This window comes from Heterocephalus glaber, unplaced genomic scaffold (assembly GCF_053883595.1).
Source record: "Heterocephalus glaber isolate CG9 unplaced genomic scaffold, H.glaber_assembly_v1.0 deba00000281, whole genome shotgun sequence".
Lineage (NCBI taxonomy): Eukaryota > Metazoa > Chordata > Mammalia > Rodentia > Bathyergidae > Heterocephalus > Heterocephalus glaber.
This window is the reverse complement of record NW_028258139.1, coordinates 21977913-22003059: the sequence shown is the minus strand read 5'-3', so window position 1 is coordinate 22003059 and position 25147 is coordinate 21977913. Positions and strand designations below refer to the sequence as shown.

General features: G+C 51.3%; 1 protein-coding gene across 9 annotated transcripts in view; it reads right to left on the bottom strand.

The window, feature by feature from the left end:
• St3gal1 (ST3 beta-galactoside alpha-2,3-sialyltransferase 1) overlaps nucleotides 1-25147 on the bottom strand; it is a 79124-nt gene that overhangs the window by 37138 nt on the left and 16839 nt on the right. For 7 of the 9 annotated variants that reach the window (XR_015441294.1, XM_013069595.3, XM_004837914.4 and 4 more), the window contains exon 2: nucleotides 20322-20440. The gene's annotated coding sequence lies outside the window, so the exon portion shown is untranslated. The other 2 variants (XM_004837917.4, XM_004837918.4) reach the window with 2 other exon arrangements.

Genomic DNA, 25147 nt, shown 5'->3' with positions numbered 1-25147 from the left:
CAGTCATGCACATTCAGTTTCATACAGTCTCTGTCTATTTCATGTCACTAAAGTGCAGTTGAGGGTTCAAAGCAGAGAAATGCTGGCTCTCAAAGCCTCAAAATATTTACTATCTGGCTCTTCATAGAAAAAGGCTGCAGGAGCTGGATGTGGTGGCACATGCTTATAGTGCCAGCAGTGTGCAAAGCTGAGGTAGAAAGACTATGAGTTTGAGTCCAGCCTGGACACCTTAGTGGCTTAGTGAAACCCTGTCTCAAAATTTAAAAAAAAAATTTTTTTTTTTTAAAAGGACAAGAGGCCGGGGATTTAGCTCAGTGGTTCTGGCACCTGCCTTATAAGCACAAGGTCCTGAGTTTGATCCCCAGTACCAAAAAAAAGTTTAAAAAGGACAAGAGACATAGCTTATAACCCTCAGCACTGAGAGAGAGAGAGAGAGAGAGAGAGAGAGGAAGGAAGGAAGGAAGGAAGAAGTTCGAGAAAGGAAGGGAGGAAGAAAAGAAGAAAAGCTGATTCCTGCTGTAGGGGTTATATCCACAAGGACGGTGCAAAATAAATCGTAAAGCAGGAAGCACATGTGCAGCACATGTCAGCCACCTGCCTGGCTGACAAGAGCTCTTATAAAAATCACAATCACAAACACAGTGATTTTTAAAAATGGGCATGAGAAGGCAAATCATCCTGGAAGTTACAGCAATGACCAATAAACTATAAAGAACAGCTCGGTTTCACTAATACTGAAAGCAACATGGGTGGCTGAGTCACTCATTCCACACTCAAGCATCTACGACTGATGCCACCAACCACCCCTGCGGTGCACAGCACGCTGCGGGCACATGGGCCTGGAGCTGGGAGCACAGGGAGCTACAGCCACGCGCCCACCTCAGACCTCACTGCAGGCGCCTGGGGCCAGTGCCCCGACACTGCGGAGAGCCCACCGGTCACACAGGAACCGGAAGATGAGGACAGCCCGTGGCCGATCCACATCCACTCTCCCTTCTGACAATCTCCTGGCCTCTTTCTGGAAGGTGCTCTGCTGCCCTGACATCCTCGCTGTCCTCCTGCAGTAGAGACAAAGCCGCCCACTGCCCCTGTTCTTTCCCATCGTCCCCGGACTTGACTTCTGAGCAGATGCACCAGACTAGGGGAATGGGCCCCGCATTCCCAGAGGACTGAGTGGACAGGTGGGGCCTTCCACGGGTCTGCTCTCTAGTCCAGCGGTCTGGGCCTTCACTTCAATCCAGTGGTAATGCCCAGCTTCCTAGAAAGATGGAAGCAACCTACTCATTTCCATGTTGATGCCCGAGGGCCCAGGTCCCACCCAAGAGGTCCACGTTCCTGTTACATGGCAGCCCAGATGTTCGGCCTTGCCCCTCCTGGAAGACTTCTGGAGTGACCTCTCCTCTTCCACACCATTCCTCCTTTCCTGGACCCTCTGCTCTCCGAACCGTCCTGGCCTCGGTGGGAGGAACATCTCAGGGGTGAGGTCCAGGCCATGGTCCATGGGGAGGCCCCAGCCCACTGGCTCTGTGAGGCTGATCTAAATGGAGAATGCCCCCCAGGATCACAGGTTCAGAGGTGGAGCTCTGAGAAGATGAGGGGCTCCTGGGGGCGCTGCACTCACCACTAGATTAACCCAGGGCTGGTTCAGAGCTGGATGTGCTGTTAGGAAGTGGGGCCCAAGGAGAGGTGGTCCCTGGGGACGTAACCTGGAGGGTGCATCTCCTCCTGGCTCCTCCCTTCTCTCTGCTTCCTGGATAGCACAGGTTGGACAGCTTTCTTCTGCCTCTTCCTACCAGGCTGTTTCTGCTTGGGAGCCAGACAACTGTGAACTAAATCCTCTAAAAACCATAGGCCAAAATAAGCCTTTTCTCCTTTATGCTGTAGGTGGCAGGTGTTTGTCCCAGCAGCAAGAAAGTGACTAAGACAGGAGCCTTTCTGTTTGGCCTCCACACAAATCCCTCCCTCCCCCAGTCATGCCAGCTCCATACGGGCTCCCACTGGATCCCTAAGTCCTTACTGCTCCAGGGCCTTTGCATTGGCTGAATTCCCTGGCTCCTTCCTATTGCTCCATTCCCATCCCAGCTCACTGTTCAGGAGAAGGAATCTAAGGGCAAACAGTCTACACTTCTCTAATCCTTCCCTTGGTGATTCAGGCCCATCCACTCGACTAGATGCTCACAATAGCTCTGATGCCAGCAGGGCTGCAATTACTCAAATAGCCCAGCCCAGAGCCAGAGCCAAGACAACATCTGTCCCTTCTCAGGCTGAGATTTGACAGGAGAGCCCTGTAAGAGCACCTGGCCATGGGCCTGCGAGTGGCCTCTGATCAGTCTGCAGCACCTAGGTGGGAGGACCCTCCAGAAAGAGCCCAGAGCTGCCATTGGCACTCTCAGGAGCAAATGCATCGGTGCTGCAAACACTCACCACTCTTCCTGGGCAGAATCAGGCCCTGGCAGCTTCTTGCTCACTGGCACGAGAGCCATTTCCTGCTGGTGGATGGCAAGTCAGAATTTGACCTGTGCCAAGCTCCTGGTCAGGCTTTTATTGCAACCATTACAGGATCATTTCTGGCAATGCAGTGGCTGGATAATCTCAGGGATGAGAGCTCAGCAGCACCAGCCCTACTCTGGACTGTGCCGTCAGAAGCTGAATGACTGAGCAGGTGCCTTTCCCTCTCTGGGGTTCAGTTCCTGCTTGAGAAGAGGTGGTGGGATGGAGCCCACCGAGGTGGTGGACAGCATTCCTGGACCGAGAGGCCCTGGGCCGTGGTTTGTGCGCAGCACATGCAGTAACTCCCTGGAGACTTCTGGCAAGACTAAATTCTAAGCCTCAGTTTCCCAACTTGTTAATGACTGGGCTACATCAGAGCTGTGGAAGCTGTGACTTCACAGGGACATTTTGACTGTGCTATAAGGCACCAGAGTCAGCTCTGAGTTAGCTGTAACATTGAGAACAACTAGAACATTTCACATAAAAATCTCGGCCATGGGCTTCCTTCGGTCAAGGAAGGGCGATCAGCAGCCCTGGGCTCACATTCCTGGGGCTGAGCCTAGCCACTCCCTTGGCTGGCATGGGCTCATTCTGGGGTTCACCTCAGGCCCCCTGCCCCACCAGTGCCCTATTTTCTCACCCAGACCTTTGCATCCACTCCTACCAGATGTGAACCCTGCAATGTTTCTCCCCACCACTGCTCCCTGATCTTCTGACACAGTTGTCTGCCATCCCCCGGCCAGTGGAGGGCCAAGGACTCTAGGACCTATGGCACTGCCAGGATCCCAATGCCTGATCAGTGTTAAGAGAATCATTACAGAGTTGGATGTGGTGGCATACACCTTATAATCCCAGCACTTGGAGGCTGAGGCAGGAGGATTGATGCAAGTTCGAGGCCAGCCTGGGTTACAAAGTGAGTTGAAGGCCAGTCTGTACTACATAGTGAGACCTTGTCTGAAAGAAAGAAAGCAAGAAAGCAAGAAAGCAAGAAAGCAAGCAAGCAAGCAAGCAAGCAAGCAAGCAAGCAAGCAAGAAAGAAAGAAGAGAAGAGAAGAGAAGAGAAGAGAAGAGAAGAGAAGAGAGAAAAGAAAAGAAAAGAAGGAAAGAATCACTATAGAAAGCACCAAGCAGACACCAGGCTGCCTCAGAGCTCCCTGCTGTCCTCGCCACAGCTTCCTGTAATTACCTGCTGTGGGGAATAAAGGCCCCATTTAGAAACTTTAGCAAGGCCGGAAAGGAGAACTTTCCCCTGGTAATTTCCTGATCACACAATTTCAGGGTTTCAAGGGACTTTTAGAAAGACATCCAAACTAAGCCATCATCTGGAGCTTATGTCTCCTGCAGAGGGACCAGCAAGGCTCAGCTCCCTTCAGGTCTCTCTGCTTGCCCTGTCCCTCTGGAGGCTGGGAATGCCATGATGCAGCTGCAGCTACCTGGGACCCCAGTCTCGGAGGCCTGTAAAGACTCGTGCACCCCAGAGCTGCCATCTGCCAGCAGGCCCTGCCCATCCGTGCTCACAGGTCTGACTCAGGTCACCCACAATGACCACACAGGTGCAAGGCCATGTTCCCTCCACACCCAGGGGCAGTAAAACCTAGGGGTTAAGCTCAGAGACTTCACAGCCAAACTCTGCCAAATCCTTGCTGGGCACTCTTAGCTAAGTCACGTAACTCTTTGGTCAATGCTAAAACTAGCAGCTGGCTCAAGGGGTGGAGTGTTTGAGGACCAGCCAGGAGTGCGTGCCAAGCACTCAGAAGGGTCTCATGCAGGTAGAGGGAGGTGATGGAGACCAGGAAAGCATGGCCAGTTACTCTGGGTCACAGGCATGGCTTTGACCCTGGGTCTCCTTGAGGTCTGCAGGAGTCAGCACTGCCCCCAGGGGACAGATGGATGACTGCTCAGAGAACATCTGCTGAGCTGTTTGCATGGTGCATGTGTGTCTCAGGAAGTACACACGGCATGCTCTGCAGTCCTGGGAGACAGGCAAGGATGGCTGGATGGGGAACAACTCCAACTCTGCTGCAGGAAGTGGATATGGGAAGAGGCCGAAGACACGGCCACCTGCTGTGGGGCCTAGTGTCTGGGTGGGAGTGGGGATGACGGATGTGAGCTTGGCTCAGTGACATCACTGCAAAGGCTTCCTGCAGTGTTGGGTGTGCAGCCTGCTGGTTTGGACAGTGCTCTGCCCCAGGTTAGGAGCCCAGACAAGCAGCATCCCGGAGCTGCAGGGATCTAAGCCTGAGTGACAGGGTGGGAAAGGGTGATCATCCCATCAGGGTCCTCAGGGCACCCCTGGATGCTGGCAGAGAAACTGGCTGCTGTCCACAGTAGCCCAAAGCACTGCCAGGGGCCCAGGAGGCATCTTCCAGACACAAAGGAAACACCTTGCTCATTCAAGCTCATCCACATTCATTCCACAGGTCAAGAGGAGGACTCCACATTTCTGATTTCTCTTCAGGGCTGAGCGGTAACCAAATACATGTGCAGCTCCTCACCCCAACCACTCTCCTTTGGGATCACTTCCTGTTTCCCTCCAATGATCCTGTTAATTTGGCTGACCTGTGCTTTGACCCGCACTATCCAGAAGAAACCAAGGCTCCAAGGGCAGGCAGGATGGCAAGTGCTGGAGCTGGGATTTGAATCCAGCCCTGGCTCTTGCTCTTTGATCCGAGAGCCAAAGCCTGACTCATTCTTCACTCTGCCATCCCAAAGCCAGGCTGCAGCCCAGGGCACCAGGCTCTCCCTGGGTTGCACAGATGCAGGGCCTACAGCTGTGGTGACCAGCTGTTGACCGTGGACTCCTACTCTCCCCTCCCCCCTTTCATTTGCCAACCGAATCACACCTGACCAATGATGGGTTGGTGTCTTAGCACAGTGTTGGTCAGAGCCAAGCCCATGGCCACCGCATGAGCTGTCCTGGAGCTTGTTGGAAATGCTCCTTCCTTAGGCCAGCCCCAAACCTTCGGGATCAGACACTGGGGCAGGAGAGAGGGGCACAATCTGGGCCTTTGCAGCCCTCAGGGAATTCTAAACAGGCCACTGTCTGAGCAGCCCTGGATCTGATGATGGATGCACAAATATTTACTCTTGCCCCAACTCAGAGCCGAGAGTGTATTTCTTCACCTCACCGATGCTGCACTTGGTCACGTGACTTTCTCTGGCCAACATAATGTGGGAAGAAGTGCCAGGGTGGCATCCACAGTGGTGATCTCAAGAGGCTTGTGTGCCTGTCCCTCTAAAAGCACCCAGCCTTTCTTCACAAGAAAAACACCCTTCAGGTGGCCTGGGACGGTGCACTCTCAATGAGCTTGATTCACAGGGAAAATCAGAACCACCATGTGACACACAGACTGATGGACTCAAATGATGCTCTTATGCCATGTTGTGGGTGGTTGTTACACAGCGGACACTGACAGATACACCCTCTCCACTCCACCATGCCCCTATATTGCTTTGGCCGACCACTCAGCTCCAGCAGGGAGTCTGTAGACAATAATAAAACACTACCTCTTCAGGGTTGAACAAATTATCATCATCCTAATTTTTCCAATGAAAATCTAAAACAGAGAGATTAAAAACTAGTTCAATGTCAACTCGCTAATAAATGGTGGAGCTAGGGCACAGATCCAGTCTACCACACAGAGCTCTTGACAAGCAGCGGACACCAGCAGCATTCTGCAGGTAAATGGATCTCAGCAGTACACCCACTGCCATGAGGGCTGCCTTGAAGTGGAAGGTGGGCCTCGGCTCTGGGAAGCCTGCACTTTAGCAAACTCTCCAGCAAGGACACCTTTCTGCAACATAGTCTCTAGGTGCCAGGGACCTTCAAACTGTGTCCACTCTGTCCCTACTCTTTCCCCAGCCAGGGCCTGCCAATTTCTCTAGATCAAGAAAAGGGCAGGTGGAAAGATTGAGGACCCACAGCTTGCTAACTATCCACAGCTACCATGTGCATGTGCAGGCCTCCTTGTGTGGTTGGTGTAACCATGTAGTGGGCTTCAGCTGGCCCAGGCCTCCCTTCCATCTGGGCATCTGTCGTCATAGAAGAAGCTGATGGCTGTGGGTTCTGAGGTACCAGCACAGGTCAGAGACAAGCAGAGGGGATCCTGGGACTTTCAAGCAACAGAGAAACCACTGGGAAGCCTGTGGTTACAGGGAAGAGTGGAAGAGTTAGCTCCAGGGCTCCAGCCCAAGAGCAGATTCCCAAACTTGGGAGGCCATGCAGGATGCTGTCAGAGCAGGGCCTGGCAGAGGTAGCTGTGGACAAAGTTGCACAGCGGTGTCCTGGTGCAGAGTGGGTGGAGGGAGCCAGAGGACAGTACAGGGAGCAGGGACAAGGAAGCACATCTGCTGGGGGCTCCGGGGCTCTGCGATGGCTGCGCCCCAGGTTCTGCACACAGTGATGGCTTGGCTCTCAGGACAGCTCAGGCAGGCCCTGCATCCCAGGCACCAAGGAGGAAACAGGGTCAGAGTGGTGAGTAGAGTTGCCCCAGGCTGCTTGAGAACTGACTCTCATCCCAGATTTGATTCCAGGCCCAGGGCCTCCTATGTGCTCATTAAGGTGCGCACCTGTATTGTCACCTCCTGGTGAAAGGGCGGCATTTAAACTATGGTGACAGGTGGATTTATCATAGGTGGGGTTGAGCAGAGACAGAAAAAGGAGACCTCATCTCCATCTGCCTCCAGTGCCAAGCCAAAGAACAGGCCTAGGTTTATGGAGAAAGGACTGAATTAGGGATCAGATGGCCCAGCTTCAAATCCTGCCTCAATTATGGTGTGTGAACATGGGGAAATTACTGCCCCTCTGTGCAGCAGTGTCCTTCTGTGGAGAAGGGTGGAAGTGGCAGGATGAGATGAGCAGTCTGGTTTCACTCACAGCTCTGAGTCCTTTCCTGCCACATCATCTCGGCCTGATCATGAGCTAGGACCTTTGAGTCAGCTTGCCAGGTTCAAATCCCAGCTTCCCCCTGAGCTGGTCTGTGTCTCAGGCCTGTAACTTTTCTGTGAGTCACTTTCACCTTCTTAAAATGACAATATCTACCACAATTAAATGAGATGATGCATGTGGTGACCTCAGAACAGCACACACCCCAGTGCTGCAGAAACCATTAGGGCAGGACTGCTGGTCATGCGGAGCCCAGGCTGGCCCCAGGCCAGGACAGCTTGGCCCTGGTGTTCTCACAACTCAGTGCCTCCTGCCCCGAGCACCCATCATGGCTTCTTGGAGAAGCTAATCCAGATGGGCCATGGACACAGCTGACAGCTTAGAAAGCCATGGCTGCTGCCAGGAAGGAGGCATTTCCACATGTCAGAGGCTGCAGAACACAGCCACCCGGCCACCCCGAGAGGACCTGCTGGTCCCCACCGGAGCTCATACAATCACTCCAGAAATGGGGCACTTGGACAAAAAGATTAGGGTAACTTCCTGGAAACCATCCCAGCCCCTCCCCTGAATTTCATGCTGCAAGGGGAGGAGCAGGGCCAGGTCTGGGTCAGTAGACTGGGAACCCACAGCATGGCCACTCCTGGTACCGTCAGGCCCATGCTGGGCACAGAGCAGGTGCTGCTGATGCCAACAGCGCCCTGATGAGCTCTGCCCAGGGAGGCGGATGTAGCAGTGAGCGGAGAGCGAGCACGCAGGGCTGAGTGAGCTGGCTCCCAGAACAGACGGCTGGCTCTGAGTTCCACTGGCCAGATCTTGGAGCTGGCCTTCCTGTTTTTGTGAAAAGGCTGATGTTTTTGGAACATAGTCACACCTGTTTGTTTTTATGTTGCTATGGTTACTTTTGTGCCACAGTCTGGCCCATAAAATCTAGACTATTTTATTGTGTGGCCCTTGAAGCAGACTGCTGCCCTCACTCTCAGCTGGGAGGGCTCCAAACTCCGGCATGTGCATCCTCTCCATCCAGAGCCCTGCAGCACCTCAGGCAGGCCAGGCCCTGTAGTCTAGTGCAGCCCAGTGAGAGATGCCACCGAGACAGGGCACAGGGACTGCTGGCCCTTGTGTGAAGGCTAGCAGGTCCCCTGGCAGATGAAGAAACAGGTCAAAGGCTCATGCAAAGGCACAGGGACAGCTGCAGCCAGTGAGCTAGGGGTGGCATGCAGGCAGAGTGGCCCCAGGGGCAGTGTGGGGTGCACGATGTACCAAGTGATGGGCAGGGCCACACTCTGAGGTGCTAGGTCCTCACACTGCCCCAATGGGGCCACAGGAAGGCTGAATGGCTCTCTCAGCCTTAGTGCCATGCTCCTGATGACACAGGTGGGCTGCATGAGCCTTGGGCTGTAGAATTTGGTGTCCACAGGGGGAATGTGACAGCTTGCAAGTGGGCATTCTGATGGTGGGAGATGGATGTCTCTGGGGCAGGATGAAGAGGCTGTGTTGCAGAATGCTGTTCAGAGCTTAGAGGTGAGCGGCTTCTGCCCCTGGGAAAGGTACGAGTCAGGAAAATCAGGAGCAACCAACTGTCCCATTGTCCCAGCTGTCCCAGGGCATAAAGGACATGAAAGGCCTGGCTAGTTGGGGAGACAGGACTGCAGCCAGAAGAGCTTCCATCTGCAGGGGCAGACATGAGGCCAGGGGCTCCGGCCAGCCAGGGGCTCCGGGGCAGTTTCCCAGGAAGTCACTGAGGAGCAGCAAGTTACTGTTGAAGATGCAGTGTCACCAAAGGCCACCCAGGCCCCTTTCACCTGCCTGTCCTCTTCCTCTCTGACTCACCCCCTCACCCCTGCCAGTGACTCCCCAGCTCTGCTGTTCACATTCGATAGGCACCTTCCTCCACCTTCGTGCCACCAAGGGCAACGGCGTCCCCTCTGCTCCTCTGCGCTCCACTGGTGCCCACGCCGATAACGTCCCGGTCTTCCAAGTCTGCTCACTTTCCCTTCTTGGTGTGGCCAAGCCTAGTCACCTCCCAAATCCTCTCACCTATCTCTCCTCATCTACCTATTTGTGGAATTTCATAATGAGGTAAGTCCGCCCCTCTACAATGTGAGTTTAACAGGGGATTTCTTTTGTGGCTTTGCTGAAGCATTCCCAGCTCACTTCTCGCTGGCCTCCTCGGCATTCCAGGGGCTTGGTTAATTGAATTCATGAGTAAACAGAGCGAGTGTGGGATGGTGATATAGCACCGGGCTTCTCTGTGTGTCTTCCAGGAGAGGGTCACCGCAAGAACCTCATGGCCAGCCAGTCACAGGAGCAGCCTCCACTTCCCTGCTCAGTGTGTGCAGCGCTGCGTGAGGTTGCAGAAGCCAGCCTTCCTTCTTTCCTCTGAACCTGTGCCTTTTCAGAGGCTGCAGGAGGGCGTGTATCTCTGTTAAGTTCACACCCATGGCTTCCAGACAAAAGCATTTCAGGAAGATGCTCCCCTGTGTGGGATGAGCAGCAGGCTTTCTGGGAATCCCTGGAGCCAGTCCTGCAGCGCTTGCAGTTTGATTCTTGTGCCATTGGCCACACGTTTGCCACCAGAGCTAAATGAGGGCAGTTGCTTCGCTCACACAAAGGAGGAGGTAGCCGGGGTTGTCACGATGACTGGATCTGGGGCTCCTGGGAAGCAGGGGACAGAAAAAGGGCCCCAACAGCTGGCCCCTTACCTGGACCCCTTCATTTGTGACCAAACTCCACGCTGCACCCCTGAATGCAATGGTGGCTGTCCCCTCATAGCCCCTCAATCTGGGGGGTGGGGACAGAATGTTGCCTTAAAAACTGGCTCTTAAATGTTGATTCTTGGAAATATGTGAAATGCATGACTTGCTGTTGTAACTGGAGTCTTTGATTGGCTTTGCTCTATGTATGTGTAATATATGTAGTATAAATGCATATGGATATTCAGCACATGGATTATATATGGTGCCTAGACATACGTACATATGAGAGTATGTATACAATGTGTATATGCACATATACTCATCTGTATGTGTGTGTACGTATGTTTAAGAATTTCTGATGTACCCGGCTCTAAGAGCTTTGTAATGTTAATTCCTTTAGCCCTCATAATAACTGTACGAATAGGTGCTACTATCTCATGTTAGAGGATGGAAGGGGGAGTTAATACCCACAGAGCAGTTAATACCTTGCTGATAGTCACTCAACTCACTGGAGGTAGATCAGGACAAATGTGACACCTCCCCACAGACTCCCTAGAAAGCCTGCTTGGAAAGCATTTTTATTATCATTATCATTATTGTTATTATCTTGTGGTGCTGGAGATGGAACACAGGGCCTTCACACTGTTATTTCCCAGCCTTTTTTTCTTTTTATTTTGAGACAGGGTCTTGCTAAGTTGTGCAGGCTGAACTCAAACATGTGATGTTACTGCCTCAGCCTCCCAGAGTGCTGGGATTGCAGGTGAGTCTCACTATGCCCAGCTGAAGAGTCTTATTCTTAACCACTATACCTGTGATTCTTCAACTTCAATCCTCAGCACACAACAAAAAAATAAAAGGTCAAATTCTGTTCCAGGCACCTTGGGGTGCCATCGAGGCCTTTCTGGGAGTCTGTGATGTCAAAGCCGTCTTCATAATACTGCAAGACATACTCTTCTTCTCCACTCTCCTGAGGGTTAGGGTGCAGGCCAGGGACATCAGATTTCACAACACACTGAAGCAGAGGCAGAGACGAAGCCCATGTGGTCCTTCGAGCCAGACACTGACAACATGGTTAAGACGATACTGATCTTATTTTGTTTCAGCTAAGCAGTGATTTTTCATTAAAACACTTTTTATATTAGCATTTGATGGGCTGTGATTTTCCACTGATGAGATAAATATTTCACTGTTCCAGTGTGAACATCTAGCATGTAGGTGTTAGTAGATGTGAGCCAGGGCAGCAAGAGAGCTGCAAGCACAGAGAGTCCTAGTGTGAAGGGGCCACCCTGAGACCCACAGGCCGGAGAACTGCTAGGTGCCCCGCCACACTGCCCTTGGCACCAATGGCCCAGGCTCTTTTGAAGAGGTTCTCTGGGCAAGCTGCCAAGGCTGCTCTTCCTGCCGGCGTAGGACCATCGCTGTGTCAGGGGTAGAGTGCCCACAAAATACAGAAAAGTGCCCCAGCCCTGAGGCCCCAGCAGCCAGGGCACCCTCCCCGTGCAGTGGGTGTGGCAAGGTGCTCTCATGACAGAGGCTGGCTCCAGAGAACACCTTCTGCTGCTCCATTCCTGCACCCCACATTCCCTGCATCTCCTGAAGGCTCTCATCAAAATACCAGGGAGCTGAGTCAGTGCGGAGTGGCAGCTGATGGAGCCCCTTTCTGGGCTATTTCATCTTCAGGGAAACTAGCCAGAGCCATGTCTCTGTGGAATCCCACAGAACATGGGCACTCCAGCCCCCCTCAGCCCAAAGGCAGCTAAATTCCAGGGGGACCTGGGGTCTCTTCAAATCTGAGAGTTCTGCCGAAGTCTGCATGGGCTCTGATTTTCCAATGGACTTGAAGTGAACTGTAGGCTCCAGAATGGCTCCTGAACCACAGCTAGGGCTAATCCCACCCCCAATCAAGACTCAAGGTGTGGGAGGCCCAAGAGTGGATTCTTCTTCCTATCAGGAACAAGTCCCTCTGTGCCAACTGCAGCTCCTTCACCAGGCCTCGTCTTTCCCAGCTCCTATTTCTCCTTGACCTGGACACAGGGTCTGTGGAAAGCAGATCCACCGGCCTGTAACATGATCTCACTGCTGCTGTCTGGTCTCTGCGGGGATCAATTTCCAACTCTTGTCCCCGAATTTCCATTCTTCAATTCTATCCACAACAAAGTCACAGCTGGGGACAAGTGGCAGGAGCCCTCAAGACATTTCCAGCATCCCTCCCCTGAGAACTCATCTCAAGGATATGGTTCCAATACAAATACAGGGAAATGCTAAAGGCAACTCAAAGCAGTGGACATTGGCACCAATGTGTACTACATACAGATTCTCATCAACTGGGAGGGACAGTTATGGAGATATGCAGCTGTCACTTGATTGTGCAGTGCACAAACACACAGAGGGACTTCTCAGGGCAATTCCAGGACACTCCCTGAGTGGCCTTCTTTGGCCCCAGCACCAAGATTCAGTAAGGAGGCAGGTGGTCCCTATCCACATGTCAGAAGGCTTCGGATGAGTGAGTGCCCATCTGCAGACGCTGCTGTGTGCACCAAGCCAATTCCTTTCTATTTGTCCAACAAAAAAAGCAAAGCCATTTTTAGCTCCAAAAGGCTTTCCATCCTTCTCTTTTCCTTATCGCCTAGGGATAGTTTTAGGGTCTGAGACCAAGTGTTAACATGAAGATTATCGGGCAACATAATGACCTGTCTTCCCCTAGCAACTTCTTGAATGTGAACAATACACACACAGTACAGTGTCTGCCATGCAGATTCCAGGCAGGTTGACTTTGTTTCCTCGTCTCCTTTCTCCTCGTCACCAGGCCTCTAACTTCAGAAAGGGCAGTAGCAATTTGGGCCTGGTGTGTTTGCTTAATTTAATGGAAAGCATGCAGATGTATAAACCACAGGGATTCTGGCCAGCTCACAGATGAAGCTATGAATTACACAGAGAAGGGGCCAGTTCCAAAGTTAGAGGACTCTGAGCCTATAGTTACTCCATCTTCTCAGTTTTAGATCTCCAAAACCAGAGACAGAGGTCAGAGGATGTGTACTGGGCTGGCTGGGGCCTGCAAAGCTGTAGATGAGAGAAGCAATCCCCAGGGCCCTGGGCCCCCACTGCCCAGTTTACTGCACAGCACGTTCATCCACGTGGCCAGGCCAGCTCTGTGTGGCTGGGACAGGGAGACAAACTACCCCTGCCTTCTAATGGGCTCTTGGTGTTGGAGATGCAAAGATGTTTCCCACCCAGGTGAGTGCTTGGCAAGTCCCAAGAAGAAAGATGTCCAAGGCCCATGGCAGACAGGACAGTGAGCTTGCAGATGACAGCAAGTCTTGTGCAGGGAACTGAGACAGAAGAAGGGAAAAGTCCTGGCTGAGGATGGGGTGGTAGAAATAGGAGGAAGGAGTTACAACAGGACACACATGAGATGAGATTTGAAGAAGGGGTAATAAGTTGTTGGAAGCAATTCTACATAACTTTGGGGAAAAATCATTTCACAATTAAATGACAATTAGTCCTAGTTTTCCTGCCTACAGGCTGGCTATGGCATGTCGAGACATAACTCCATTTTTGCCTCTGGTCACAGCTAAGAGCTCAATGGTTCCATGATGCCGCGATGCTCCAGCGTAGGCCAGGGCAGGATTACATCCACTGAAGACATCTTAGTTCCTTGAGAGCTGAGCAGTAAGAGAAGGGGAAGGACAAACTCCAAATCAACATAAGTTCCTCGTTGACCTAGGATCTTCATCTGTCTGTATGGAATAAAGGTGTGGTAAGCTCAGGTGCCTTTGTCTTTGCTGCCCAGAGCAGCACCGATTGGGCCCAAAGCTCAGCTTCTTCTCTAAGTCTTGTTTCTTGTCTTTATTCATTAATTCACCTTGTGCTGTTATGGCTCACAGCAGACCAGGAATCACTGCAGAGGTTCTGCTAACATCCCCTTTCCCTGTTCCTTATAGTGAATGACCTACCAGGAAGACAGAGAAGGACCCTCCAGGGGGAGAACAGCATAAGCAAATCTCACACTCCATGTGCCAGTGCCATAGGTGTCACGTGTCATAGGTGCCCTTCATTTACAGTGAGTGTTGTCTGGGGTGATGAGGACACGAAACTAGACACTGTATCACATCTACATCCACAGCCACACGCAACTGCCTATCCCGTATGGAATACTTGCTGTGGGAGATTGTTGTATCCAGTACTTCTTGGAGCATTTTCACAGGTAAAGCCTTAACTCAATCCTCGAGGCTGGTGCTATCATTAACTATTCTGGCCACATTGCAGATAAGGAAGTTGAGATCAACAGAAGGCACTGTACACAGGATGGCATGATGAATGGCACAAGTGTGATTTGAACTTGGGCCACACTGAATGTTGCTCTGGAGATTACTGTTATCAACAGGAAGAGGAACGAGGCAAAGGGAACAAATGACACAGGGGACCAGGGAGGAGGTGAGGTCATGGTAAGACTTGTCCCTCCTGCTATAGATCTTGGATGGTGTCCCCAGGCTGTGAGGTCTGTAGACACTGAAAGGCGGAGGCCATGAACAGATGCCCTTTTGGAGAAAAGGTTATCTGTAAATGCCTGAGTGCTTATCAGCTGGGCATGCCTAGAATACAAATCAGTCTTCAACAGAGGACTCTATCTGTGGAGCTGGCTTCTGGAAGCACACAGGAAATTTCCATGCTTCTGGTGGTCCTATCTTCCTGTGATGTCTGGGCTGGCCATAGGGGTCAACTGGGAAAGCTTATTCTTTCATGGGAGACTGTCTCTGCTGCAGCAGGTAGCACGCTGAGCTGCCAGGGAGGGAAGCCTTCACTCGGTTTTACAGCTTACCCGCCTCCCTTGCAGTGCCACTTAGTGTAAACAAGCATAATAAATGTGCCTGTAATGTACTCGGTGTTCAATTTGGGTCATCATGTCACTTAGGAAACCCTGGCAATGAGCTTTAGCATCTCCTTTCCTACAGATGAGGAAACTGAGTCTCAGAGAAACTAGCTACCCAATCCAAACTCACAAAGGAGGGAAGTGGACCGAGTGCACCCCAGGCATGTCAAACCCCAGGCCTCTTCTCTTGAGCCTTCTATAGCTTGTGCATCTGTCTCCCCTAGCAGCTGGGATGAGCCCCCATTTTATTAGGAAGACAGCACCTTGCAAGTGAAGTTCACACAGCTGGCGAGCAGCAGAGTCATGAAGAAGCCAGTTCTTAGGAACCCAGGGTCTTTGCCTCCTCCCCTCTAACCCAGCCAGAGTGTCACCTTAGAGTGTGTGGGGAAGGCACTTCCTGCCACACCAGCTGCCCTGGCCTTGGCTATCAGGGGCCTAGCCCTTCTAGCGGAAAGTGACAATGACCAGGAGGCCTGTGAAGGCTCCAGATGACAGCTGGGAGGAGCCTACACTGTGAAGTCTGGAAGGCCTGGGTTCCCAGGTCTGTTCTGCAAATGGGCCAGCAGGTTCGGGGAGGAGTGGATGTGGCAGCCTCTGGGAGTAACATCCAGGGCAACATGGAGGCAGGAAGTAGAGGTCCAGACAGGCTGGACCTCAAGCTCCATGAGCGCAGGAACATGCTCTGCTCTTTGCTGCAGCATGAGCAGGACAGAAGATGCAACAGGCACACAGCAACATACCTGATGAGTGGACATGAGGGTGACGGAGCCTGTTGTACCTGTCCAGCAGAAGGGGCCCGGGCCCGAGGGAGCTCAAGTGACAGTCACACTCCTCATGCTTACTCTGTGCATACATAATGGGGCATTCCACCCTTTCACCTAAAACCCAAAGCATCTCTCCATCTTCCACAGAGCAAATATGAGCTACAATCTCCAGGGCTAACACTTCACTAGCCATTCCCCTAATCCTGACAATTCACGGTTTCCTGCATACTGGACCAGTCAAAGAATTAGGTGGCAAGGATGGTGAAGCAGCAGCACAGTAGGTGAACCGGCTCTGGAGGTGCCCCCATAATTCCAAAGCCCAGCTCCTCCCTGTATTAGTCATGTGCTTGTAGGGAAGCTACTTATCCATTCTGTGCCTCAGTTCTGTCACCTATAAAACCGGGAAATGGCAGCAGCAAGCAACCAGGGTGGCCGTGGGTGTTGAATCTGTCAAAGTGTGTAAGGCTGTCAGAAGTGAGAGCCCAACAGCTGGCCCTACATGGATACTCACCAGCTCACCCTCAGCACTCAGCTCAGGTCTCTGCAGTTCCCCTGATGGGAGTCCAGGAAGTGGGACCACTAGGTCAGCCGGAAGCACTGTGCACAGAGCACCTATGAGAATCCCAGCAGCACTAAGAGAAACAAGGGTCTTCTCTGCTATTAGCCCAAGAACAGGGCCCAGAGAACCCAGAAGGGAGGCCCACCCTGCCGGGAGCCCTGGTCCCAGCATCTTTCCAGGCAGCCCAGAGAGAAAGCAGCTCTCCTGCAGCATGCAAACCCAGATGGGCCCACGCCCAGGACGTGCAAAGTCCTGCCTCTCAGCCGTACTCCACAGACCCAAGGTTGATATTTTATTTTAAATTCATAACTTTCTATTATGTTTCCCCAAAGAGGGCCTCCCTTTGCAAAAGTTTCAGGACCCAGGAAACCAGAACTGCACCTGTGCATGCCACCAATCTGTTTGTCTGTTTCTCTTGCTAACATATCAGCAGCTTGGGAAGAGCTCTTCTCTTCCTGTTTTATCTCCAGTGCCAGCAAAGTGCCTGGATGGTGGGGAGCACTCATTCAGTGCTTGTTGGATGACTGAGTAGCTGAATAAGTGAATGAATGAGAAGGAAAGGGAATCATAGCCTGACCTGAAGGCTCTCTCTTCTTTCCCCTCACTCTGCTTGGATCTCTTCTTCAAATTCTCCTTACAAGTTGATCCCTCCCTATCCAACAGCCTTTCAGATACTCAGAGCCACTGGCTGCCCCAAGTCTCTCCACTTCCTGAGACACACCCCTTGTCCCTGCCTCTGTGGCTCTTAAAGGTTATCAGCAGGGGAAACTCCACCAGCTCTTCCCCTCCAGGTTTCTATCAGATGACTGCCAGTGTGTCCATTTATCTCCTCCCAGGCCTTGGCCTGCAGTCTGTCTCTGGACCTGCCTATAACACTGACTCCACCCAAAGGAAATGCCTGAGTCCTGAGAAGAGGGAGGGGAGTCCATGTCTGACCATGTTACTCCGCCAGGGAAAACACAGGCCTGGCCACAGCACCCTGCCGAGGAGGTAATGTGCTCACCCTCTCCAACCCCACCCTACTGCTTGTTCCCTGGCATGGCCCTCTCTGTCCCCCACTCCTGTGTATTGGCTCCTCCCATCCCCACCCCTGGCTGGGATGTGATCCTGAGCAGCCCAAGAGAGGGAAGGTGCTCAGAAACACTTGCTGACATGAGAATGGAGCTGGGATTTACCCAGCACACACACTGCACATATTCTGCAGACAGGACCAGGGCCCTCTGGTCTGTGGGGACCCGCGGTATAGACACGTTGAAGCTGAGACCTTGGCATTAGTGTAGGTCTGCCAGGAGAATGGCAAGCCACAGGAAATGCGGGCTCACCTGGCGGAGAGGTCCTGTTCTGCAATCATACCTTCCCTCTAATCCATGGCTTTGCATGCACATACCCCCCCCCCCACGCAGAAACACTCACTCCCATGTGCACCCCCAGACTCATGCATGCCCACACCTCCAGGTGTGTCACATACACCCACAGAAGGGCACGGAGTGGTTCAGCCCACACAGGTTCCTGGGGAGCAAAGGATGTGGAGTCCATCAGTGCACCTCAGCCAGCCTGCTGCTTCAAAGACCAGAACCTCTGGTCATGGGGACAGACACTCCCACAGTGCTGGTTTTTCTCAGGAAACTGTGACATACTCCGTGGGCCTCGAGGTGAAGTGTCAACAGTCAGACAGGTAGGTGCTGCCCGTGAACTGCCACTTTTCCTAGCTGGGTAACAAGGTTCAAGTTTATTAGCTTTTCAGGGTCTTGGTTTCTTCATCTGTACTTGGGCACCTGGGTGGACGGCAGCAGGAACAGCAATAATGGGCCCGAGACAGTGCCTGATCCAGTTTAATAAAGTGGTGGTTGGGGTGGTATTGAGCTGGGAGTGGTGTGATTATTCAGCATCAATACAGACCCAAATTTCAAGAGGGTTCTAGCATCATCCTGTGAATGCATGGTGGTTTTCACATATAGGTAGGTCAGCTTAGAAATGATCTAGAGAAGTGTATGGATGCATAGGTAAATGTGCATATGATGTACATAATAAGTATGTGTGTGTGGTTGTGCATCCACATGTGTTTGTTCCATAGGCACACACATACTCCCTGGCTGTGTCTGCTTAGGGGGCCTAGAAGCAATGTGACCCCAATAGCAATGAACACAACCAGGGGCCAAGATATCCTTTCTAAATTTCTTTCTCCCCTGAAAGGAACCAAGGCTCTCTGAAAAAATGCTGATTCCACAGAAAATCTCGGTCATTTCCAGATGTAAATGAACAGAATATGAAGCAACTGCATCTTTTCTCATTAACTGACTTTCTGCCTTGTTCTTGTTCCTTCCTGGGTAACCCAAGCACAAGAGAGCCCACCCTTAAACACCCAAACTGGAGGCTGGTGGCCATCTAGTCTCTCCTCTCTTCCCTCTGGGGTGACACCCGTAAACTGTTTCAGGGACTGGCTTGTGTGACTCCCCTCTTTATCTGGTGGTGCACCAAGCGGAACCTCTGGTTTTGCCCCAGTCCTGTCCCTTCCAAGATGGCGGGCCACTGCCAGGTCCAGGCCGCTTCACCATCTCCTGCATAAAATTGTCTGTTCTGTGCTCAGCCCCCTTCTGAGATGTGATGAGTTCCCAAGCACTGATACATTGTTCAATGGGTTTTTTTCAAAGTAAACCCATGACCGTGACTGGGACCCCAGTTCTCCTTTGTCTCTATCCTTCCTCATTGTTCCAAGGCTCACAGACACTTTCTCTTGAGCACATTTTCTTCCTCTTTGTTTCTATCCCTCTTGCCCATGTCTTCACCACCTGGAAACACTGTGGAGATTGGTCGTTTCCCATTACAGAAGGCCACATCCAGCACCTAGACTACCTATGACCATAGAAGGGCTCAAGCTTGTGTTTCTCCATCTATTTTACTGTGTAAAGCCAAGAAACCCCAAGGCCTATGTGGCTTCATTTCTATGTGAATTCATATGCAGAGACCACACTCCCCAAGAAATTGTAAAAGTAATTCTCTTTTTAAAGACAGAGAGATAGGGGTTGGGGGTATAGCTCAGGGACAGAGCACTTGCCTCATATGTGTAATCACCAGCCAGCACCACAAAAAAGAGAAAAAGAGAGATCTTCACCAATAATCATGTAAAAAGAACCGTTGTACACACACACACAAACAAACACACGCGCGTGCATGTGCTCACATCAACCTTCTTTCTTCTTCCACAATGGTTGCAATCATTTCCGAGCTGGGTTAGGGACAGGCAGGGTAAAGTGACACATTCCAGGGTGATGACTTCTTTCCAATCCACTGTTTCCTGATGGTAGAAACATCCCCAGCACTCTCTGCCCATATAGTAGCCACCAGTCCCATGTGGCTATTGAGCACCTGAAATGTGTCTAAGTGTGATTTAAAACTGAAGTTTTCATTCTATTTAATTTTAATGCAGTGGCTCCAGATAGAAAGCTCAGCTCTAGACCACAGAGCACCTACTCCAGGCTCTGCAGCCACAGGGTCTCTGTCACAATGACTCCCCTGCTACCAAGAGGTGAAGACACCTGCCAGATGGCTCCACAAATGTGGTTGTGTCGGTTTTCCCCACAAAACAAATAGCCTGGACCTCAGTGCCCAAACACAGCACATGGCCATGACTGACATTGGTTGACAGCACATTTCTTCTGGTCTGGGGGGCTTGGCTAGAGGTCATGTGATTTATTTGCAAAACCAGCCCAGGCCAGGTGTGTCCCATGGACTGTGGTTTACCGCTTGCTCCGGAGCACAGTGAAGCATTGTGCCTGCCCTTCTTCAGCTGGCTGGCACTTGTCATAGAAGGATGTTCCTGCTCCAAGTGTCTGGTTATCAGTTTTCATGAGAACTTAACAGGCACTCCCAGGACCAAGAGTGGCTGCCTGAGACTTCATCAGGGCTGCCTTTTCTCTCTGAAGGGCAACTCTGCCAGGGGAAGTCTGGCAGAGCAGGCCAGGTCCCACAGAGACCAAGAAATAGCCCGGCATCTCCCCTCCCCCTGCGACAGTCCATGGGGGAATGTGGAGAGGACGGCACATCCCACAGCACTCACCTCAGAAGGCCAAGGGGCTGTCCATCCCCGGTCCCCAGGCAGACTCGTCCCTTTGCTCGGCACAGTCCTCAGAGTTACCGGCTGCCTGCCACTGGCGTTTCCAGCCAAGGAAGTGGAATCTGAAAATGGAAAGGAAGAAGACAGCGCAAGTCAGCTCTGACATTTTACTTCATCCACTGCCTTGTCAAGATGACTCAAGGCGAAGAACATAATCCCCCCACCCACTTGGCCACCCCAACACTCACACCCTACCCAGGTCCTCCCCAACACCGCCTCTGCCCCATGCTCAGAGCAGGACAGTGGGGCAAGGAACTCACACCTCCGGGCCTCAGGGGGCTCGGGCCAGTGTAGAAATGAAAGGGGACAAAGCACAGTCGCATCAGGTCGTGGGACACAGGGTGAGAAGATGTTTGGCAGAATGGAGGAAGACCTGGCCAACTCAGCCTGGAAGAGCAATGTGGACAGGAGGGGAGAGTTGCAGCCACGGCTCAAGGGCGGGACAAGTGAGAGGCCGGTGGCAGAAACAAAAGGCTGTGGAAAGCACCTCCAAGGGCCGAGAAAAACAGGTTAAGATTTGAAAGTGCAGTGTGAACCTGGCGGGGAGCAGACCAAAGCCACAAAGGAAGGGGTTGCAGAAGACTTCAGCTGATAAGAGCAGCGGCAGAAACTGCTGAGTTCTTGTGGTCCCCAGCCCATGGATGCACACACCATGCATTTCCCCATCTCACGCTCTACCATTGTCACCGAGGTTGTCATCCAGTGATTCCCATATTACAGATGGACAGCTGAGGCCTCAAGAGCTTCTGTGAGCACTCTTGCCCCATGGCAAAGGTGGTAAGCGACAGGAAACAGATCATAGCATTGACAGCCATTGTGTCTGGTTCCAGAGTTGCTGTGATGCAATAATGGGCACAGCTTGCTTAGGCCACCTGGATGCAGAGCCCTCTGCTGGGTGGCTCTGTCCCCGCTCTGACATGAGGAGAGTCCTTTCTCCATGCTTAAGTATGAATTTGGCCATGGCCGTGCTCTGGCCAGTGGCACAAGAGCAAGTGTGACACAAATAAAGGCTTACAAAGTGCTTGTGCAGGGGTTGGAGTGTCGCTCAGTGGCAGAGCGCGTGCTTATTAGCATTTGCAGGCTCTGGGTTTGATTTCCAGCACTCCTCCAAAAGTGCTTAGTGCCCCTTTCTTGCTGCAGAAAATCATTCTACTGCCATGTTCACAGGCCTGGCCCAGCCCCATGGAGCATGAGAAACAGCATGGAGGCAGGCCTGGGGCATCGTGCCAGGGTAGCCAAACCCCCAGATTCATGCATGAGGCCATCACAGGCAATCAAACCCTAGCCACGCTGCACAGACGAGAAGAAATCCCCATCAACCCACCGTTGGGAGAGATCATGAATGTTTGCTGTCTTACAGCCCTGAGATTTGAGGCTGTGGGTTCTGCAGAGAAAGTTAACTGAGAGGACCACTAAGGTAGCTGCGCACCGCGAGCAATGTCCATGTAACACAACCAAGCAAGAATCTGTACATCAGCCTGTGCTGGTGACCGGCAAGGGCAGGACTAGGAGCAAGGGGAGGGGTGCGAGATTCTAGATCTATTTCAGATGTAGTCAACGGGAATAGTGACTGAGCGAAGACTCCTGATTTATCTAAGGCTGGTTCTGGAAACTATGCACTGCATGATGTTGACTATAAACAGATTCTATTTGGAGCTGGCTGACAGGCAGGATGTTTACATGAATGACACACAGACGTGGCCAGAGAGAAAGTGAGGGCTCCATGTCTCAGAATGGAAAGCCACAGGAATAACTCGCTTGCCTTCTAGTCGCTCCCTGTTCCAAGGGAGAAGGAGAGGCAATCAGTGCCTTCTGAGCAGCACACCATCACCACCGACTGCACACCAGCCCTGTTAAAGCAGCCGCCAGACCAAACCTCCCTTTCACCAGCACACGTGCCCCCTTTCCCTCTGCTTTCCATGCATCCTTAGGTCCTGAGTATAAACAGCACTTCCTAAGGTCCCCAGAGGACCCCAGAGCTCCTGCATGGCCTGAGCTCCTGTGGACCTCCTACCCCCGGCCTGTTCTCTTCAGGAGGTGGGGCGGTGGGTGTCAGCCCCCTGCTGCCCAACAGCATGTGGAGAAAGTCAATTACTGCCTCTTGAGTGACAGAATGTACAAAGCAAGTCAGGGATTACACTCCCAAGGTGTTTTCCATGCCTCACGACCTTCCAAACTCTGCGCTGGGTTAGAGCCAGGACCTTAGGATGCCCATGGCTTCCTGGGTTTGTCTCCTCCATTCAGGTGTTCTTTTGTCTATTCTTTTTATTTTTTTCGGCACTGGAAATTGTACCCATGGCCTTTGCACTGTTATATCCCCGGCCCCTTTTTCATTTTGAGACAGGACCTCACTCAGTCACTAAGTTGCCCAGGGTGGATTTGGGCTTGCCATCCACCTGGCCTGGCCTTCCCAGTGTTGAGATTGCAGGCTGGGCCTGCACCACCACAGCTGGCTGGTACTTTCTTTCATTCACTACAGCTTTACACAGCACCATGTATCACCTCAACCCTCTGTCAGTGGTGCTCACTAGACTTAGACTCTCAGGGTGAGGCAGGGGCTGCTTCTTACTATCATTGGCCCCCTCCCCCCGGCAGGCTGCTGCCTTGGTAAGAGCCACTCAATAGTGACTACTGAATGAATGGATGGATGAGCAAGAGATGAATCTCTGAGTGCCAGTTGGAATGTGGCTAGTTTATCATTTAGCAGGAGCAAATACCTGAGCTTGGGCCTTAAGCATGTTGTATCTTACTTAAATAATTAATAATCATCATCAGATAAACTTGCATGTATTTATGCCTATTTAGGATATGTACTGTAACTCTCTTATTCCATAAAACATAAGGAGGAAATCTGAGAAACAGATTAATGTGGAGCCCTGCTTGCTCCTGCTGGAGCCATGGGTCTCCCACTCCTCCACCTGGCACATGTAAGTGTCAATTAGAGCCCAGAACTCTCCTTGGAGTCATGTAAAATTCTAAGCCAATTCTTTCACGGGTCTTGAGTTGGATTTTTTTGGAAAGTAAGTTGGCAATTGCCCTGGGTTCTTATCCCCAAGTGGCCAGCAACTAGGGGGCTTTTAAACACCAGATCTGCACACCTAGAGCATAGTTCATCTCCCACAGCCTCAGTTTCTCATCTTCTCTAGCACAGCCCTGGGCTGTTACACACAGAGAAGGCAATGATCCCGCTGTCTTCCCACTGCTGATCCCACAAACAGTCTAATTAGCTGCTTCTACTTCCTTTGCCTTTTATTTTTTAACACGTCCTGGAAACCTTTTCTGAAATGCCACATCGCAGCTCAGTTCCTGTAGAGCCCTACCACCAGGCCTCTTTCTATATTAACTGCTGCTTCCTGAGCCCTTCCAAGACTGCTTCCAATTAAGAATAACAACTAAATTCTTACTACTGAAACATCTCTGGACTGTGTTCAGACACAAGAGTCATACAAGGAAGACAAATCTGACACAGTCCCCATCTTCTGGGAGGCCCAGGAAAGGTCCTGTGATCCAAGAGCCAAAATTAAGCACACTCAAGTCTCACAGAGATGGCCCCTCCAAGTCCCACAAAAGGTCCCCCTGTCCCCAGCTGGGGAACAGTGCAGTTGGGCTTCGGATGGAGGCTTTAGACTCCATGTTGAGTTCTTCCCACTACCGAGCTGATCTGTTCTCCACCTGCCACACCCCACCCATCCCCTTCGTTTCTACCCACCCAACAGGCAACCTAGGACCTCAGTAGGGAACTGTTGGCCCTACACCATGGAACCTTGAAGCAAGAAAAATGTCTACCAACTGCGGATGGAGCACAGATTAGGACAAATTTCAGTCAGACAAATCAGTTATGTTCTTACTTTTCCTGTTCTGGATCCATAAATCATTCCTTCTTTGGCCCTATTGGTACATCTTTCACAGCCCTTCTTGTCATCTGATGTTCCTTTCTATTGTACAATATAATACAATAAATCTTACCTTATTTGTTCTCCAATTTTGTTCCCTCTCAGAGTAGGGCTGGGGACTAGAAATAAAATTCAACATCTCTCCTGGAGGAGCAGAGCTCACTTGCTTAATATATCATAGCTTTTCCCCTCCACGCGGGAAATGATTGTCTGAATAACTGTTAACACAGTTTGGCTGAATAGCATCACTGCATTTGTAGATTACAGAAATCTTTCCTCAGAGGCTTGTGGCCATGTCATGTTCCAAAACAGTGTGGCCTGCTTCTGTGTGTGTCCACAGGCAAGGCTGGCCCAGTCGAGTTGTTTGATTTTACAAAAACAGGCTTCTTCTGAGACTTAGTCACTGCTAAGATGCACTTTGACACTCAGGACTGTGTTGTAAAAAAATGAGCAAAAAACCAACAGGAAATCATTTTGATAATAATAAAATAAAAGTAGTAGTAAAAATAGCAGATGACATTTTTAAGTACTACTAGCACTTTGCTAAACTAAGTCCTTTGTGCTCTACTTAAAAGCTCAGTTAATCCTCATGACCCCTGGATATACATTTTCATCATTTAAAGATGACTACATGGAAGCTTGAGATTACATAACTTGCTCAAGGTCATATGACTAGCAAATATTTGAGACAGAAACATAAACTAATTCCTAATTAAACTCAACTATGAAGTGCAGAACTGGTAAAACTTGCTTCATTTGAGCATTCACCGAGCCCCAGCTGAGGCTGGGCTAAGTCCTATGCTTTGCTTTGGCAGGGACAACAATACACTCTTAGACGCTGCACTTAAGAAGCTCACTGTCTAGGGAGAAGAACAA